Below are 15,100 nucleotides of genomic sequence, written 5' to 3'. Positions count from 1 at the left end.
ACACCTTGTGTGGATATTCTATTCTAGATTCCCTGAGAGACATCCCCAAAACCCAATCGAAATGGAAGGTGTCCAGGTGCCCCTCCTGTTAGCTGGAGATCCAGCCTAACAGTAAGGTATACATTCTCAGTAAAGAAATGCTTGATATCAACTTTAGATTTGTATGATTATGTATTCCCTCCAAATTATTATTTTGCCTATTTTCTTTCTTGGGGGCACTCTCATTTTTTAGCTCTTTTTAACTTGTATAGTGTAGTGATTGTGCTCTAGAATGCAGACAATTGTATTGTCATCTGTAAGTGGCCAGCCCAGTCTAAACCTCAAGCCATTTTCAGTACAGTGGGGTAAAGCTACAGCACATTTTCAAAAACAGTATAGCGTAGGAGTTTGTGACAACAAATGATGCAAGGGAATCTCTTTGCTAACAAACTAGTCTTTCAGCTTTATTGCATTTTTCTTATCGGGAAGCTGGCACAGAATGGCCACAACTGGCTGCCAACAAAATCTTATCAGTGCATTTTCAGTACAGTATTTCCATTGAAAAAATAAGCAAATATATAATGCAAACTGTTCCACATTGTACAATTCAAAAGAAACATGCAATGCTTGATTAATTGTTCTGTATTGTAAAATACTAAACAAAGACAATAACTCTTCTCCTAAATTGTGTTTAAGGCTTCAAAAATATAGTGGATCTTTGTTTTCATGTAGTAGATACCAAAGTACTTACAACATTCCCCTACCTTCCTGTACAAACACACTAAAAATACAACTGAATAAAACGTTCAGTAACACCAAAAGTGCCATTTTAAGATACACCTGAACAAAACGATCAGTAACAAATTCTAGAACTTTATTCTCCTCACCCAATGATTTGGCTCTTAAAAAGGAGGAGTCAGTTCTGGAGAAAGCTTGATGTCAAAATCCCTTTTTGTCAAAATCAGTGAATATCACCTCACGATCCACTACCTGTCCGTACTGTGTGTGCGCTGAAAAAAAGTTCAGTGTTAATACATAGCCTAGGCTCTGTAAATCGGCATGTTGCCAGCTACGATGGCCCCTTTGTTTACATACCAGTTTACAGAGAATAGGCTGTGCATTAACACCAAGTTTTTTTTTTAGCGCACTAAGTTTGGAGAGATAGCGGATCGTGAGGAGATATTTACTGATGTTGACAACAAGCATTCTCCAGAATCGCTGACTCCACCTTTAACAACTTACTCTACTGTAAGTTAAGATAAGCAGTTAATGGCAAGTTAGGTTCCGAGTGAGGAGTTGAGCGTGCAGCATCAGATGTGGGTGGTTGGGTGGGGAGTGTGGTGGAAGGTAAATTGGTGTTGGCCTTGAAATGTATTGTAATTGCCCCTACTTTGTTGTTGGCTCATCCCATCTAAGACTTGAGAGGCTTCTGCATGCCTCTCGGCTGCATTGGCACACCGCTCAAGACACTGAACTGCCTGTGAAATGACTGTGGTGATGGACTCCAATGATTTTTGATCTTGTGCTGCCTGCTCACGTTGTTGATCGAGAAAGGACATGTAGAAGGATCTCATCTCCCCTGCATCATTCTTTCTTGACTGGCGTTGCCATAATCTTGGTGGGTTACTCGGTGTGGCCGATTCTTCAATGGGCAAGGATTTGTCTTGTGCTTCCATAGTTGCAGACACGTTGGCATCACTCAAGCTGCATGTTCCATCTCCTGACTCTTCTGTAAAAAGAATAATGTTCTTAGTCAGAGTGAAGTTATCACAAATGACCCTTTTACTTTGATGTAGGGGAAGGTTTCATGAAAATATGGTTGGTTGTATTAGTCATACAACACATTATATCTACACAAGTTGTTTATTTAAGTTTGCATAAAAGGTTTTGGTTGCACTTTGTTATTTACAGTGCTATATTTCCTCATGTAGTTTGTTTTATTGCCTTTTATTGAAAACCAGCTGAACAGTCGCTGTTGTTTCTAACTCAAGTCAGGCTTTGCCTTCCCCTGTTCAGGGATACATAATGTGCAGCTTATGCATTCATTTATATGGTAAAACAATTTGAGCAACCCTAACCATAACCATACACAATGTAAAGCCCCAGTATTGATTTCTTTTTAAACATATATACAGTATGTGGGGTTTATTCACTAACGCTTGAAACATTAATTTAATAAAAAAATAAAATAAAAATCTTCATACCTGTAGACTCTGTAACGTCTCCCTCATCATTGCTCTGTTTCTCATCAGTAATTGAAGTCTCGGCTAAAATGAACAAGATACAAACGTGAAATGACGTACAGTCCGGATCAAAGCTTAACGTGTTCCTCAAAGTAAATGAGAACGATAACATGATATCTTACCTGAGCTGTTAATATTAGAAGCCAAGGAAGCTACGATGGGCCTTTTGGCTGATCCATCTCATCAAAAAGGTCGAACTTGCCTTTTATTTTCCCTCCGGCACCGCTGCGAGACAACTCTCTTTTTTGACCCATGTATCGCTCTTTGAGCGCTTTCTATTTACTCCGGAGGACGTCCCACGGCTTGTCGTAACCTTTGTTGGTTAAACCAATCAGATTCAAGCATTCAATGGCCCTGTAGTATAAATAAATTATATATATATATATATATATATATATATATATATATATATATTTATAAAATGAGCAGTACAGGTATTGTGGTATTTTTTGTAGCAACTATCCAAACAGGATTTTTTTAAATCTCAATTATATTAAATAAACACTTCTTACATGAGTTTTTCCACTTCCTGTTTGGCCATAAGCAAAACCTCTTTCAAATATGGTTTCCACAAGAGGTCTTGCAGTAAACCTTTGGAGAGAGCAGATAGAAGTTATTTTCCTCTGACAATGATCAATTATATTGAGAAATATTCTTGTTTAATGAGCAATGAATGATCCTCTACCTGTAAACCATTTGATTTGTTGCGCTGTCATCAAAGGCATAATCGAAGCGGAATGTTTGTTTCTCCAAGTATGGAGTCAGGTCCACCTTTTGTTTTGGTTCATGAACCATGACAACATCTTTATTTTGGATAGTGATCACATCTAACTATACAACACAAAAGAGAAATACATTACAAAATACATAAGTCAATAATAAAAAAAAAGGTATATCTTATTTAAAGGTGCAAGTCTCTGAGTTTTTGCAGAACTATGCCCCCTTCTGGCGACACACGAAACTGCAACCAGAGTTGTGCACGCGGTTACGTGGAGTTTGCGTTGGGGTTTGGGATGAACTAGAAGCCGGTCTCTTTGAATCCATCTTCTACTTTTGCAAAAGTCGCTTGAGTTGTCTTCGCTGATGCGGATAATGGCGGCGAATACACAAACCTGCCAGACATAGCCAGGTGAGCGTGAACGCGCATGACGTCACGCCCAGTCGATTCCGTCCCGAATCCCTCTTATTTATTTTAATGTACAGGATTATAGAGGCAATCGCAGTGATCATAGAAGGGCTCATTCAGCCCATCAGGCAATTGTTTAAGCATGTATGGGTTAGAAAAACTGGTATTTTTAACATGAAAAGTTGCTTAATGCACCTTTAAAAAAAAAAAAAAATTGAGTACACCAATTGTCCTATCTGAGGCATTACCTTTTTTATTTAGGGGTCGTTTCCTAACACAAACTATTATTCTGTGCTCTTCAATCTGTCGAAACATGAATTACGTTTTACTTCTCAAAGTAGAAAAGACAAACAAACGAAAAAAAGGGATTAGACTGAATTATAAAATATTGCAGGTTATCTTTTTTTCTTATTAATATATTTTTTGCAAAATCAACATTTAACTGTGATCTTGTACAAACTTTAGGGATTTTGTTGACTTTCACCAGAGCCCGTCTACGGAGAGCCTGCCCACTCCCTATGAAAGGTTGTATCAGTGATTTCAGGCCCCAAAAAAGGCCCAAACATAAATGATCACCTTCATCTAATCTTTCCTAACGGTCCGCTAGCTGCCCGCCCCATAAGCATGCCGTCAAAAAAACGCGTCTCTGTAGGCAGCCTAGGCTCTGAGATCTGCACACAAAAACAATTGGTTTCACCAACCACTCAAAACCAAAATAAATAGTGTTCCAACCAATCACCGACAGGGGGCGGGTGTTGTGAGGTTTTGCGCTCGTGCACGGCTGCACTCAGCCAGCGTCTATCAACGAACAAGAGCAATTGAACATGGCTGAGTCAATCCCCAAGAGGAGGAGGAGGATTAGGGCGAGGGAATACCATCGTGTTTATTCCAAGACACGAATAGTTATCGGGGAGGCTTTTGAAAGGTGGAGATACTGGAGTCAGGTGCGTATGTGTGTGTGTGTGCAGTGCAATGTCTTAGGATGTGTTTGTGAGTTCTGAGGAGTGACTTTGCGTGCAGCCGTGCACGAGCGCAAAACCTCACAACACCCACCCCCTGTCGGTGATTGGTTGGAACACTATTTATTTTGGTTTTGAGTGGTGGTGAAACCAATTGTTTTTGTGTGCAGATCTCAGAGCCTAGGCTGCCTACAGAGACGCGTTTTTTTGACGGCGGGCAGTAGATTAGATGAATGTGATCATTTATGTTTGGGCCTTTTTTGGGCCTGAAATCGCTGATACAACCATTAACGGTTTAACAATTGCACCAATGACTTCCTTAATTAAATCCATATCAATATCATTCCAGTCTGTTGACTTTTTATTCTTAAATTTGCTAACAATTTCAATAATCTCCATTTCCTTAGCTGGTTTCAAAAACATCGAGTTAGGGTTACTGTCTAAATAATCCAATGCCTTCACCTCAGCTTCAATCTGTGGACTTTTAATTTCCTCGGCCAGATTTAATCCCACACTTACAAAAAAAATGGTTAAACCCATTGACCGCATCATTCATGTTGCTTAAAGTCCTCTCATTATCTATAAAATACTGAGGGTAATTTTTATTCTTTGATCCATTCCTGATAATATTATTTAACACATTCCATATACCCTTGATATCATATTTATTATCATTTAATATCTTATTATAATAATCATTCTTACTTATCCGCATGAGACTAGTCAACTTATTTTTATATCATTTGTATTTGTTCTCAGCTTCTATAGTTCTGTGTTTTATTAATTCTTTATACAAGGTGTTCTTTTTTTTGCAAGCATTTTTTTATCCTTTTGTCATCCATGGTCTCTTTAAATGTATGCTTTATGTTAATTTGTTTTAAAGGACAGTGTTCATCATATAATGATTTAAAAGTGGTCAGAAATGTTGCATAGGCTATGGTATCATTATTGGTATCAGTCTCATCATACAATTTTTTCCAATTATATGTAAGTAATTCTCTTCTAAATGTATTTTTTGATTCAACAGTTCTAACTCTCCTGTAACTAATCTCATTAACTTCCTTGTTATTCACATGCTCACAAACACACATCACAAAAACTGGCAAATGGTCACTTATGTCATTTAGTAGCAACCCACTCTTTAGACTATTGTCCATTCTGTTTGTGAAAATGTTGTCAATTAGAGTTGCACAGTGAGGTGTTATTCTGCTTGGTTTGGTTATAAGTGGTAAAAGGTTCGGTACGTCCCACTGTATTGACGTCTCAGTTCGGTTCGGTTTGGTTCATTTAGGTGGAGTGGGGGGTTTAGAAAGCTAAAATTGCTTCTTTTTTTTTAAACAGTGCTTTTATTAACAAATTGTGTCCTTGTCTTTAAATTAATTCAATTACAAGTAAACGTTTCGCAAGGATAAAACAAATTATCTGCTAATGCTGTAAACTATATAGGAGCCCTTACTTGCACATTACTATAACATTAAAGCTTAACAACAGAGCCTAGACTTTTAGCCTAAATTCAGTTGCTATTTATTTTTAGATATAATAATAATCAACACTCAAGTAACAAATTGTATGAAAACATGTAAACTGCACATAAGGCAGTTTTTACATTAACATTTTTACTCTAATTTATTATTGAAATATAATCATTTACACAGTTGCTGTCATTTTCATGACAGATATTTTAAACATACATTAAATAATCGTCATTAACAGGTTAAGTAAAATATAATATATAGTGCATTTATTTAGTGAAAGAGTTCATTTCCTTAGCAAACCTATGGGCACCAAACCCAAGCTATGGGCACTGAATGACTTGCCTGAGGTAAATAAAGCTATGTGAAAAACTAAGCGTTTTAATGACGTATTTCCGCTGTTGAAACACTGACTGAGCGATTACACGAGTTATGATGCCTTTCAGTAAGTATACTGTATCTTTCAACATACCTTCAGGTGTCCATTCATGTTTATTCTGTAACTGAGGAAGAGAATCGCGTTTACTCACGCTCTGCGCTGCCACTTTAAATGAGGAGCCTAGTACGGTGATCTGTCACGCCACATCAAAGAGCGCCAAAACCACATTTAATGTTTGAATTTCGTGATCAAATAGACAGAATTTGAAAGATTACACCTTGCTTATTATCGAATGTAACAAAACACTGAACTTATTGCAATTAAATGGTTTGGCAACGCTGTATTCGTTGTGTACACATAACAGCAGGGACAGCAGGGACAGCAGGGGGCGGGGCGGGCGTGTTCGGTACGCCATGAGAGTATCGCGATTCGTATCGTGGGTGGTGTATCGCGTTTATTCGGTTCGGTTCGAATATCGTTACACCCAGCTAAACGGACCTGGGCCGGGCTCATTCTTTCCAACGGCCCAATACCGGAACAGGTTGGAATTACGGATCAGAGACAGATCTGGGCCAGCACTGGCCCAGTACAGTTTTTAATGCCATGACATGTGGTGCAGATCTGGCCCAGATCCGTGACTCATATTTTACATCTGGGGCTCATTTGGCCCTGGTCTGTGATTCATATTTAGTCTATCAGACAATTAAGGCACAAACACCCAGACAATTAGTAATTTTCAAAAAACTTTTTTATATTAAAAAGGCAATACAAACCAAAATAAATAAATAATAATAAAAAACAACTAATGTGAACACTGCACTCTCATGTAATTTATTGCTCATTAGTTGTGTGACCGGGCACGGCGGCCACCCCCACGGTCGCATGCCAGATTAAACCACCTGATGGTATACTGGTTTATCTCGGTGTCTGTGGCTTTTTCAGACATCCGATTCTTCCTCACTGCTCCTGTAAGATGTACAAAAAGCACACAAAGCAAAGAAACAAAGAGTAAATATTAGATTCAATATTCAAAGATTCTTTATTACATGACATTATAGTAAAATGCTTGCACAAATAAATAATAATAAATGTGACTAAAGTGGTGTGGAGTGAGTAGTATGAAGATAAAAGAGTATCAAAACTCGAGAGCACGTAGATGTGAATTTGAGAACAATAAATATTCATACTTGTACATGAACATTTACACTCACAGCGGGTTTCGTGACATCATCGCGTACAATATCCCATTTTTGGGACATCCCATTTCATTGGCTAGTCGGCAACCAATAAACCGGCTCCTTTGAACACCCCCGCTCCCGTCCCCCTTTCTCTCTCGCCGCCACTGAGTTGCAAGTCCACAAGTTAGTTTTGCAACTTGCGCGAAAAGGGTAGCAAAAGTCAAGGCGCAAAATTTGAAATTGCAGTGACAGATTTGAGAAGTTGCAAGTGTCTATTTGAGGTTGTACTGCGAATGTTAATGTAAGATTAAATGCAAATATATATTACAAGTTTTTGCGTGGCATTGTATTTCTGTGAATGGCATTTTACACATTTCACACACATGTATGAATATTTATTGTACAAGTTCTCAAATTCACATCTACGTGCTCTCGAGTTTTGCTACTCTTTTACCTTCATAGAGTAGTGAGTGAATGAATGAGAGAGTGGTGATTAAGTAAAGTGAAAGGCATCTATATATAATACTTACGAGCCATAATGGCCTTGGTTGCCATCTCGCTGAATTTCTTTTTGTTATTCATCCCCTTCCAATTTATTGATTTTGCTACACTGTCAGCAAAAATGTGAGCCAAAATGTTAAATGTGATGTGTTTCGTATCTCTTCCACCAATGGAGGCCAGCATTCCCACCTGTAGAAACAAGAGACAAAATTAGTGAGAAGAGATTGATAAATGATAGAGAGGTATGGGCAACATAGCAATGGGTGTGGGACATATATCATGTCATGAATTACATCTTGAGGGAATAAGCTTACAGGTTTATATGGTTGAATCAGTTTTCCCTTAATGGGACAGGCTAAGATTTGTTAGCTGTAAACCTTTACCATCTAAATCCATAAAATCCCATTCATTCCAATGGGAAAATGTATTTTGAAGGCAAATATATTAAATTGGCCAGTATCACCGGGCACCCTCCCACATCTTATTGAGATGCCCCTTGACAAGCAGCCATATCACCCTGTAGCTCAAGACCGGTTACCCACTGAAGCTAAGCAGGGCTGAGCCTGGTTAGTACCTGGATGGGAGACCTCCTGAGAAAACCAGGTTGCTGCTGGAAGAGGTGTTATAAGGCCAGCAGGGGGTGCTCACTCTGTGGTCTGTGTGGGTCCTAACGCCCCAGTATAGTGACGGGGACACTATACTGTCAATGAGCACCGTCCTTCGGATGAGATGCTAAACCAAGGTCTTGACTCTCTGTGGTCATTAAAAATCCCAGAATGTCCTTCGAAAAAGATATGCCCAGTGGCCTCTGACCATCATGGCCTCCTAATCATCCCCATATACTGATTGGCTTCATCACTGTCTCCTCTCCACCAGTAAGCTGGTGTTCTGGCGCAATATGGCTGCCGTCGCATCATAAGGTGGAGCTGCACATTGGTGGTGGTTGAGGAGATTCCCCCCCTTATATCTAAAGCGCTTTGAGTGCCCAGAAAAGCGCTATATAAAATGTAATGAATGATGACAACAAAAAAAAGCATGAATGAATGTTAGTGGACTTAGATGTTATATAAGCATAAATACCAAGTGCTGTTTTTTGGCTGTGTTGCCTGGGTTTTTCAACCACCCTTCAAAGTGATCGACCTCCTCGAGGGAGGCTAGGGGCAAGGAGATCTCCTCCGGCATCTCCACAACAGGCTCAGCGGCTGCCATTCTGGCCATGATCACGCTCATATTCAATGAAAGCTGATTCATCTGTTGCTTCATGGTCTCCATTAGTGTCAGCATGTGGAGGTCAGCAGCTACAAAAACAACAGCAAATTTAAAGACATGATATGAATTCTAAATGTAGCAAAAGCAGACAACACAGAAAATACTACATACTGTAATTGAAATCATTTTTTAGAAACATTGTTTTAACATTGTTTTTAATATTTCTGAGTGAGTTTCTCAATGTTAAAATTATCTGTATTGGTTTTATGGTTCATGTGATTCAACATTGTGTAAGCATATGTTAAGTTGTTAATGCTGTTGCTATGTCTGCGCAATAATTCACTTACGTGTACAGATGATTGGGTCCTTCCCAGAACGCCCCATATTCAGACTGGGCATAAATACTTCAGTGGCTCTTTCTCTGTAGCTAGTTGCCAAACCATCAGAGGACATCCCGGGAGGTGGATGGGGTAGAGACAGATCTGTGTAGTTGTTCTGAGATGAACAGTCGTAAGGAGATTGGAATAACTGCTGAAGAGGTGTAGTAAATGAGGGGGGCCTTGAAGGGGAGCGTGGTGGAGGTGGAGAAAATGAGGATGGCACTGGAGGGGAGAGTGGTGGAGGCGGAGAACAGGAGGATGGCACTGGAGGGGGTGGTAGTGGAGGTTGGGCGAAGTAGGATGGCCCTGGAGCTGGTTGGTTGCTAAACAATAATCATAAAACATAAGGGAAGGGTTATAATGGAGATATTTTAGTGACATTTGGAACAGAAGAGTTCTAAAATAACAGCAATTTAATAGTTTAACAATTGATTTCCACAATAGGACAAATACTGGTTATATTTACCATGTGGGGGTTAATGAGGGTCCTGAAGATGGCCGATGTTGAATGGTGTTGGTGCCTTCTTGGGTGCAGGCTCTCTGTCACTGTCTTCAGTATCACCATAATGGTGCCTAATTTTTAGGAGAGACACATTTCACTTAGACTGACACTTGCACTTTCACACGGAACACACACAAAGCTACATAAATCACATCACTTGGCACTTGCACTTTCACACACTAGCGCCTCTTACACTAACACTAGAGCTGCACGATTCTGGCTAAAATGAGAATCACGATTTTTTTGCTTGGAATAAAGATCACGATTCTGAAAAGCTTCATTATTTTAAAGATCTACAAACCATGAACATTAGGTTACCAAACAAGATAGAAACAAAATAAGACATAATACTCTTTGCTTCAGTCAAATTTAAACAAATGCAGTAAACAAAAAGTTTAACATTCAAATGCTAATTCAGTACACGTCTTACATTAGTATTTCTATGTACGTGACAAATAAAATCCTTGTATCCTTGTATTATATCCATTTAAACCTGACAAATATCATAAACATGATTCTCTCTTACATAGGTTTAGGTGTTCTTTTGCCTCGACCAACTTCCTCATTTTCATCATCAGAGTCTAGCTCCGATGTGTCACATATCAGTGACTGTTTCATCCCTTGCCAGGCTGACAGGAAGTCACCTAAAATAACATTTACATAGGTAAATCACCGGCATTAATCTTGACTCGAGATATTAACAAAATAGTTACTGTTGGCTATCGGGAGACACAGTAAAAGGAAATAATAACAACTCAACAAATGTATACCATATGTCTTCAAAAGTCTGACAGGATGCTTTGACCAGTTGTGGCCTGGCACCTCGGCAAACTTCACAGCTTTGTTGATCCTCTCATCGCTTGTGTAATTTGGCCAGAAAGTAAAACCGTAATTGTACCATGACTGAGGCACCACAGACACAGACTTCTTGCCATCAAAAATATTGCACAACACAGAAAATTCTTTTGAGAGAGAGAGAGAGAGAGAGAAAGAAAGAAATCAGCATTACCGTGCCTGAAAAAAGCATTCTTTAGCCCCCTGAAAATAATCAGGTTTCAAGTATGAATGGTGAGTACTTTTCATAAACACTGTATATTGCTGGTGTGTCTGTTGTGTATGCATTTTTATTAACAAAATACATTTTACTGGTGTCATGAAAGTGTACTTACATGTACATAAAAAAATTGATGTAACGTAGAAGATGATGCTTAAGAAACTAAAATCTAACCACAACTAAGAACAGACTATCAGCTGTAATACCACCCTACCCAAAAATGAAAAACTAGAATTTATCAAACAACTGATCAAACAACTGATTCTAATTCAAAAACAGCAAACTACTTTATCATTTCACAGAATGTAGAATTGGTATGGATGCAAAACCTCTTCTATATGGGAATAATACACATTTATATGCAACTGCACACACTTTGGCATACATGCATTGTTCTGATAATTGAGAGACACTGTAGATATTCAGAAAGTCTGAACTGAATGGATAGGTAAAGAAGATGGACTTATCAGTAAACCTTCTATAAACTAAATAGATGCCATCATGACACTCAACAATATTGTCAATCTTACAGATGTCACCAGCAATGGCAAATACGTTGTTTCCTGTTGAGACTTTGATAGTCCACTGGTTAGAAACCATTTGGCTGTACTGCCCTTTAACCTTTCTAGAGGCAAGCTCATTTGGAACTGGTCCAACAAAATGTGGCTTTTTCAAAGACACCGGTGTTCTGTTACTGTCAATGACTTGATTCTGTTGATTTTGCTCAGACAATCGACGTAGCATTTGGGCAAGGGGGCGTTGGGGTTTTCTGACAAGTTTCTTGAGTTTCTGCAAGTGGTTCTCATACGGGAAAGCTGATATATTATCAAGACAACCATGCTGTCTCACCTCTTGGGCTAAGTGTACTAGTGAATGCACATTGTACACAATTGCCTCCTTGCCATATATTTCACCAAAATGCGTCACAAACATATGGAGCAATCTTTCGGCATACTGCCAGTGCACCGAGGACAAGGTTGGGCTGACTAAAATGGCAATGCTGGAAAACAGCAGCATAAAATTCTTGTAAATATTGGTGTCCAAGTATGAAGGCAGAATGACAGGTCCAATGTACAACAAAAACATCCTTAATTCCGTTGCCTTCCACCTGTCAATGTCCCTCAATGTTCTGGGTTTTCTTGCAAATTCCAAAGGAATATAGTTGCGCAAACTGTCAGACATCCGGTCAACAATCGAAGCAGGTAAACGGAATCTGAGAGGTCCTCTAAGCCAAATGTTCAGAATCTTCCTAACGACACCTAAACAAACAGAATGCATGTAATCACCTGGAAACTGAGATATCATCCCTACGTTCAACCCCTGGAAAGGGTTAGGGCCATGGTGATGTTCTTCATTATGTTTTTGGGCAAATGATTCATCTGTCCTGAGTGGGCAAGAGACTAAGGGAAAGGTCATTCTGCCAGATAGATACTCTCCTTTCTGGGCACATTTATCACATCCAAAATATCCATTGTGACTCTTAATGTTTTTTATAAAAGCCCGGGCAGGTGTATCACATATGACAGAATCTAACTTAACAAAAATCCTTTTGCCCTCAAAGTCAATACCACTCTCCAACTCTTTCAACTCAGAAACAAAATCTTCCAAAAAGACTTCCGCTGGCTTTGGTTTATGTGGTCCACAGAACAATGCAATCACAACAGGTTCTTTAATTGGAAAACTTAGTAAACATCCTAAAATTGGCCACACCTGAATCCCACTACTCTTGAATAAGGGCAATCCATCAATATTGACTTGGAGTTTTAGTGTGCACCCATCTGCAAATGACTCAAATGCCTGTCGTAGCTTCTGCTTAAAGGAGGACAGGATGCCAATATAGTAATAGAGTCCTTCACATTTGTTTTCTATGCTATACGTGATTCTGGTCTTAAGGAGGGTTCTGGCATCCTTTGGCAGGTCAGGGTGATGGAGTCTCAGCAGGCCAAGAAGAGCTGTAAGAGCTACCAGGGAAACTCCAAAAGTTAATGCCCAGTTGCGTATACTATCACCAAGGTTAGATGTCTGATCTGTTTCATCAGAATCTTGGTCTGAGTAAGACTCCTCCTCAGATCCAAGCAGGTCCATCCTAAAGGACTGCTCGTGTGATGTGTCCTCCTCTCTAATGTCCTCCTCTATCATCTCTTCATTTCCAGTCTCCTCTCTCTCCTCCATGTCACCCTGCATATTCTCCAAGACTGTCTCTGCTACTCCTTCCCTACATCCAGGCTGTCCTTCCACTACATTTTCCCCACTACAACACTGGGAAGCAAAACTTTCATTGTGCATATCCCTAATTTGTTGAAGCCCTTTCTGAACTTCTCTACGCGCTCTCCATCTAATGGCGGCCCCAGAGAGGAGAGTTTCTCTTGAATCCATCCTTCGCGAGCTGTTGAAAAAAATCCTTAATCGAGAGTACACGTGTAGTGGAGACCATGTGTCAAGTGCAAAAACATGATTTTTGAAAATAACAACAACAAAATAACGACAACTTACATTGCAGTTTGCAGTTTGCAAAGGGGGCAGGACCCGGACAAAACCTAAAGGGCACAGTACAGAGAAATGAAAGACAAATTATTTTTTATCTACACAAAAGATTCACCTCTTAGACCTAGGTAAACACTGACAGCTACTGTCAGAAATCTGTATAGTGTAGTGCAAGTTTTAAAAAAAAGCTCTCCTCTTCAAACAATTAAAATATGAGTTAGAAATGATTGTAGCACAGGCCTAATTGTATTTGTAATCATATTAGGGAGCAGGTACATCATACCATGCAGTGCATTACATTGCATTAGTTGTATTTTGAAGTGTATCTTACAAGTAAATACCATTGATTAAGGGTATGCGGATTAGTTTGAAGCTGTCAAGAACATGGGTCATACAGTATGTGACCTGGAAGCACTTCCCAACATGATAGTGAAGTTGCATTTAATAAATGTTGTAAAACAGGTTATTGGAGGGCAGCAGCACTGACCTGTATACGTTAACTTTTTTTGCACATAGCACTGGTGCTATAGAGGTTGAAAGTTTTGTAGCACAGGCCAAACATTTGTAGCACAAGTATAGGCAATATGGAAAAAATATCATATCAGAATTTTTTTCAGGATTCACGATTTTATCACAATTCTTTTTAATTTTGGTTTTACTATTTTGCAAGTGACTGAGCAGTAGCCTACAGCCAAACTAATTTTCATATTTTAAAAACAAAGCCTTACAAGGTTACAAAATATATAATAAAAAAAGAAAGGCAGACATTTAGTGGGCAAAAACAAAACAATCTTTATGTCATTATATTTTATGTGTTATTAAAAATAAGAACAAAGATACACATTACATGTGATAAACTCCTGTGCCGGGTTGCGCCAATAGACCATGAGATAGAACATTGGCCAGGTTGAGCCAATATCGTGTATCCAGAGATATTGTCAAAACAAGCATCAGCTATCAATTTAAGGCAAGACATAGTTTTTTTCAAAAACATAGTTTTTTTTTTTCACTGGTCAATTTTGAGATTTTGGGATATTAGTCTGCAATAACATGTCTTCTTTCAGACTTGTGGTGAAAAAAAAGTCTGAAATACACATTTAGGTCTTTATTTTACTGCACTTTGTCTGTTTGCGTCTGTAGATTTCTGCGATCACTGTCTGCACCGTCAACACACACCGTAGAAAGCGCTCTCTCTCTCTCTCCTGTCCTGTACAATGCTGTGGATCCAAATATGGTCATTTCCTTTTTATTGCCAACCAATCGTGAAAGTAAAAGTGGGGTTTTAAGTCTAAATGCGCAATCTCATTGGCTGATGCAAATTTCTGATGCCGGTTTTCTCAAAATGACTTTTCTCTCAAACTCCAAGTCCGAAATCTCCACTTCAGTAGCACCTATATACACCAAACTCTTCAGTCTTGTACCAGTTACCTAGTTATATTATGAAGACATTTACATAAGGATTTGTAAATATATTATTCCTAGCCTGATTTATATAACACTTTTATTTAAAAAAAACATGGCGAAAATCAATTTAAGGCTATTGACAGTATATTCTGATTTACAGGATAACAAAAGTAGATATCCATAAATCCCTATGTCTTCATAATATAACTAGGTACAAGACTGGACAGTAT

Source organism: Rutilus rutilus (assembly GCF_951802725.1).
Source record: "Rutilus rutilus genome assembly, chromosome: 4".
In the NCBI taxonomy this organism is placed as follows: domain Eukaryota; kingdom Metazoa; phylum Chordata; class Actinopteri; order Cypriniformes; family Leuciscidae; genus Rutilus; species Rutilus rutilus.
Note: the sequence above shows the minus strand (reverse complement) of the source record.